Source organism: Entelurus aequoreus, linkage group LG15 (genome assembly GCF_033978785.1).
Source record: "Entelurus aequoreus isolate RoL-2023_Sb linkage group LG15, RoL_Eaeq_v1.1, whole genome shotgun sequence".
NCBI classification, from domain to species: Eukaryota; Metazoa; Chordata; class Actinopteri; order Syngnathiformes; family Syngnathidae; genus Entelurus; species Entelurus aequoreus.
Genome location: NC_084745.1, coordinates 4525557 through 4531897, shown reverse-complemented (window position 1 = coordinate 4531897; position 6341 = coordinate 4525557).

Here is a 6341-nt window from a genome sequence, read left to right as displayed (position 1 = left end):
CAGTCCTCGCTACCCACAAGCGAATGGTGAAGCGGAGCGTGCTGTTCAAACTGTCAAGAAGCTGTGGGAAAAAGACACTGACCAAGTCAGGGCACTACTGGCATACAGAGCCACACCGCTAGAGCACGGATTCTCACCAGCGCAGTTGCTGATGGGGAGGAACCTGCGCACATCGCTGCCGCAGCCTTCAAGCAAGCTGGACCCTAAATGGCCCGAGCTGCAGGAGTTTCGCCAGAAGGATGAGGAAGGGCGACGCAAGCAAGCTGCAAACTACAACCACCACCACCGTTCCCGTGCGCTCCCAGAGCTCCCGTCTGGACAGAAAGTGTGGGTCACCACGGAAGCGACCCCTGGGACTGTATTGGGAAATGCCCACACACCAAGGTCATACTTGGTAGAGACTGACAGGGGCGTTCTGAGGAGAAACAGAATCCACCTCAGAGCCACAGGTACTCCTCCTGGACAACCACAAGTCACCAGGTCAGGCAGAGTGACAAAGGCTCCTGAGAGACTTGATTTGTAGAACTCTAAAGTATTTCAAGTTCTTGTTTGTGAAAAAAAAAAAAAAAAAAAAAAAAAAAAAAAAAAGAAATGTAAGCGTTTTGTAGAACTCTAAAGTATTTCAAGTTCTTGTTTGTGGAGAAAAAAAAAAAAAAAAAAGAAGTGTAAGCGAAAGATGATTGTAATACTATGTCAGAGTTATTCATTTACAGTGGTCTAAGTTCATCTAAAATGTTTGAATAAGTTTGCTTATTAGTTTGTGTTTGAATATGTTGTTGCTGAACTAAGAAGGGGAGGTGTAGTGGTAGGCTATGCCTACATATCCCAGGGTGCTTTGGGGCTGGGGCGGACTTCCTGAATGACGAGTAAACATGGCAGCAACGCTACCTCTCTGTGTCCCTGAGCCATTCTTTATACAGCAACCACTGAACTGACCCACCAAGCATGGTTTGGGGACGCAGGAGAAACCACTGAACTGACCCACAAAGCATGGTTTGGGGAGGCAGGAGAAACCACTGAACTCACCCACCAAGCATGGTTTGGGGAGGCAGGAGAAACCACTGAACTCACCCACCAAGCATGGTTTGGGCAGGCAGGAGAAACCACTGAACTCACCCACCAAGCATGGTTTGGGGAGGCAGGAGAAACCACTGAACTGACCCACCAAGCATGATTTGGGGAGGCAGGAAAAACCACTGAACTGACCCACCAAACATGGTTTGGGGACGCAGGAGAAACCACTGAACTCACCCACCAAGCATGGTTTGGGGACGCAGGAGAAACCACTGAACTGACCCACAAAGCATGATTTGGGGAGGCAGGAGAAACCACTGAACTGACCCACCAAGCATGGTTTGGGAAGGCAGGAGAAACCACTGAACTGACCCACAAAGCATGATTTGGGGAGGCAGGAGAAACCACTGAACTGACCCACCAAGCATGGTTTGGGGAGGCAGGGGAAACCACTGAACTGACCCACCAACAGGGGCGGATTAAGAAATTTTGGCCCCCTGGGCCTGACATGGTCTTGGCCCCTCAACCCCCCGCGCGTGTGGGCGCACACACACGCACGCACTATGCAAGAAATACTGTATACTGTGAACAGACATGCACACTGTACTGTACAGAAGAGTGCACATACTGCACACACACTATTAGGTATACCACACAGACACTGACAAGCACAGGTTTCACACAGACACAGGGGGAGGGGATAAATGGCCTAAAAATAAACATTTTTGAAAATGATTACGCCCACTTCAGTGATGGTGCATTGGGTCATTTGAGAGATATTATGTATTGGAAGTTGGTAGCTATCATGAAATAAACCCCCCAACCCACCCAAAAAACTAAATCGGACATGATTTTTGCCCCCTTTTCCTCCCTTCTATCATTAAAAATAAAACAATATCTTAGGAAAACACATTGGCATAACGGCAGCTGTGCAGCAAATTGAGGCTCAAAGTCTGTATCTATTTGTGGTTAAGCTTGAGGAGAAGGAGAAAGGTAAAATGATAACATGCATCGGAGAGCACCACAAAGAAAGGTGTAGGCCAGTTCATGGTACAAGGGCTGCATGCAGGTCAAGATAGCCCATTTCCAAGAATGCTATACTGGCTGGACAGGCACTGGACATGTCCTGAACTCAGTGTCAGACGTGGCTGCCGAATACTTGGATGAAGTGAAGCAGCTGACAGATCTCATGCTGCCCCATCTGAAGACTGTCCTGGCCAGGCAGAGGATGGATGAGGAGACCTTCCCAATGGACCCTGTCAGTGAACAGGCTAGTAACATTGATGGCACCCCTGTGCACAACATTGGGATGGAGAGACAATGTGGCAAGGTGGACTACAAACTGAAGAAGTTGGGCACACTGAACGCAGTCAATAGGTCAATAATTTTACAGAAGAGCCAGGAGCTTCAGAGGTTTCAAGGCAGCAGCACAAGCAAAAAGGGAGGTTGAACTCAACTGGAGTAAATTCATGAAGGCAAAATTCGAGAGTAGGGCAGATGAGAAACAAGAGATGGCTCAAAGAAAGGAGAGTAAGAGACTAGACATGCTGGACACACTGAAATCTTTTGATGGCCCCTTCACGATAGTGGGGAAGTTGAAAAGTTCCTTGTGGATGAAAGTCTGCACAAGAATGCAAAGCTGCAGAGAATGAAGCTTGAGGTTCAGTTTGCCAGAGAAAGCACCAAGCTTCTGCCTAAAGTCAATCCTATCTTCACAATCCAGGTGACACTTCCCAGAAATGGCAAAAGTGCAATTCTCCAAGTCATAATGGATACTTAGAATTTTATGGTGGTGGTAAGTATTCATGAAAACAGGTAGCCTAACATTAGTGAATGGGTGAATTCTGGAAATAACCTAAAAATCTTACACAGTGCACCTTTAAGCAAGGGGTTTCTTTCGTGCTTTCAATTTTGCAAAATCATCCACCACATCATTGAAGTCCAACTCTCTTGTCAGCTCACTCTCAATTGCCATTAGAGATAACGCATTTAATCTTTTCTGAGTCATTCTTGTGCGCAGCTCATTTTTTACTCTTGACAAAAGAGAGAATGAGCGTTCTCCCTCACAGTTACTGACCGGTAGAGTGAGAAAAATCTGTAGCGCAATGTATGTATTAGGAAACGTAGGCTGTAGTCCAAAATGTATTATTGTTTTGAGCAGTCCTGAAGGGGTCCTCTCCTCATCAGTGTTGTTGAGCTGTATAAAAGATTTGAACTGTATAAGCTCCTGTCCAAGACTTTCATTGAGGTCAGATGGGTATGATTCAGTGAGAATCTTGGCCTTGTGAAGGACTGAAGCATTGGACTCTGTATCCAAAGAGAAAAGGACACTGAACAAATTGTTCAGATGTTTGTAGGCCTCCAGACGGTGATTAAGGCTTGAACTCAGTTGATCAATAGAGGCAATAAATGTCTCTATTTGAAACAGTTGCCTTCCCTCAAGCACAACATCTGGGGATGCTGATTCATCAGCAAACTTTTTACGTTTCCTCGTCCGTTCAGCCCTGTAAGATGGGGTGCCACCCAACATGTTTAAGGCTTTCTGCTCAAAATGATCAAATAGATCTCTTTGGGAGAGAACAAAGGTGCGCAGAGATTCCAGCAATCTAACTGCTGTACCAAGGTCCATGTCTGCTTTTTGAAGTTGCAGACTTGTGGCCTGAAATCTGGACAGAACAGTGTCCCAAAAGCCTGCCATGAAGGCCATCTCAAGTGAATCCAGCTTCCGCACTAGACTGTCAGCTTCAGTTCGTGTGTCTCGTTTCTCTGTGTCATCAGTGGAAATAACCTGTAGTGCTGCTTTTATTTTACTGTAGTTCTGCCACAGTGCTTTGGTAGATTCTGCACGGCAACTCCAACGCGTGTTGGATAAAGCTTTAAGTGTGAGATCTATGTTGGAATTGCCAAATACCCTGTCCCATCGGTGTGTGGATGCAGTTGTGAAGTTGTAAATAGACTGAATCAAGTCAAAATACTTAGAGACTTCATTTCCACATCTGTCAATGCTGTTGACTCCCACCAAATTCAAAGAGTGAGCTGCACATGGAATATAGTGTATTAATGGGTTGCTTTTCTTTAAGTGAGCCTGCAACCCATTATACCTCCCTGACATGTTGCTGGCATTATCATAAGCCTGCCCCCTGCAATTTGACAGCTCTAACCCTAGATTTTCCAACACAGACATGACACAGTTAGCCAAACTTTCACCTGTATGGCTAGTAATGGGCTCAAAACCCACAAAGCGTTCAACAACACTGCCCTCTTTGCTAACAAAACGGAATATGAATGTCAATTGGTCCACATGAGATAAATCTGGGGTTGAATCCACAATGATAGAGTAGTATTTGCTTGCTTGCAGTTCATCTGCTATAGCCTGTTTGGTTTTTGCACCCATCAATTCAATGAATTCCTCACAAATGGTGGAGGACAGATATGAGGTATTACCTCGACCCATCTGCCCAAACTTTCTGATGTGATCCTTTAGAAAGGGATCAAATTCAGCCAGGACCTCCAGAATACCAAGGTAGTTCCCATTGAGAGGAGACCCTAACGATTCATTTTTACCCCTAAATGCAAGGCCCCTTTCTGCAAGGAATTTAATGACTGCAACAACTCTTTGTAACACCTGCCTCCAATAGCTGCTCTCTGCCTGAAACTGTTTGAACAGGTCTGCATCAACTGTGGCACCTTTGGCGCGGTTCAAGACTGCTTGCATGCAGGTTATGTGCTCAGCACTTCGCTCATGTTCACCAAATCTTTCTGAGTGTTTCCAATCACAATAGCCTGTCACAAAAGAATGCGTTTTTGGGGAAAACAGTTTGCATGCAAAGCAGTAAACATTACCAGTAGAGGGAGAGTACATCAGCCACTCTCTTTGTACTCGTTGTCCATTGGGCAAGTGTGAAGTAAAATGTTCATTGTTTAGGCATCGGGTTTTGCCTCCTAGCCCACTGTTCCTCACAGAAGCTGGATAATGGCTGTGACGGTTGTGAAATGATTTTGCACCTCTTTGAATAAGAACTTCCTTCATTGACTCAGTGAGGGTCTCAGCCCATTTAGCGGGATCACTAGGTAGAGTTGTCACTGTAGATGGTGTTGAAGAAAGATTCAGCTCATTTTCTATGCTGTCCAGAGGTGCAGTGACCTCACATTCATCCGAGCAACTGGCTACTGCTGAATTGGTTGAATCATAAGCATCAGAAGCATTTGGTTCAGTGTCTACACTTGTAGTGGTCTCAGGATCTTGGGAGCTACATGCTAGCTCAGGTGCATTGCTAACCTTAGCTGAATTTGCAATAGCATTTATAGAATTGCTTTCAGCAGATGTCTTTGTACTGAAGAAGCTGGAGATATTTGGAACACTCTCAAGTAAAACTGATTCCTTTTTTTTCTTTTCTTGCTGAATTTTTTTTCTAGCTCCTCCACTTAAACGTTTATGATCCATATTTCCCTTCTTTCTTTGCACATTGGCTCTTTGCCTATCACAACAGATAAACCAACGATGTGTGTGTGTGTGTGTGTGTGTGTGTGTGTGTGTGTGTGTGTGTGTGTGTGTGTGTGAGTTTGTTTGTGTGTTTATGATCGGTGCTGCTTCCTTCAAGTGTGTGAGGTGATTTAGAAAACTAGCAACCCAGCATCAACACTCCAAAGCAGAGAATAACAGCTTACTAGCATAGACAATTGAGAGCAGAGAATCAACTGATTCGTCTGATAGACAGCAGGAGAGCAGAGTGGTCAGTGATGATCGAATCAAGAAAATGTCTAAATGGCAAGGGAACAGACTGATTTGTACTGAGGAGAAAGAGAGAGAGAGCCAATTACAGTGAAATATATTCCAAAAGAGCCAAGTGACTAGCTGAAGGCAGGGACAAATGCCTTGGAGTGACCAACAAGAGTGCAAAGTACCAAATGGCAAAATGTGGAAAGACCAACAGGCAGATCTGCTTTTACCTCTTATCTTCACAACCAAAAAGTTGCTAAATGATGTTTTCAGTCGCTAGCCAGGTATGGCCAAAAGACGCGAAATCTAGCGGCAAAGTCGGTCAATCACACTGACAGTGAAACAAATATTTTGAAAAGATAATAATTGTACACCTTTGTGCACTTTAGTCTTCTATCTAAATATTTTCACAAAGGACACCAAGGCAGCTTGCTAGCTATGATGGGAGCAACAATGTCTGATAGACAGCAGGAGAGCAGAGTGGTCAGTGATGATCCAATCAAGAAAATGTCTAAATGGCAAGGGAACAGACTGATTTGTACTGAGGAGAAAGAGAGAGCCAAGTACAGTTAAATATATTCCAGAGCCAAGTGACTAACTGAAGGCA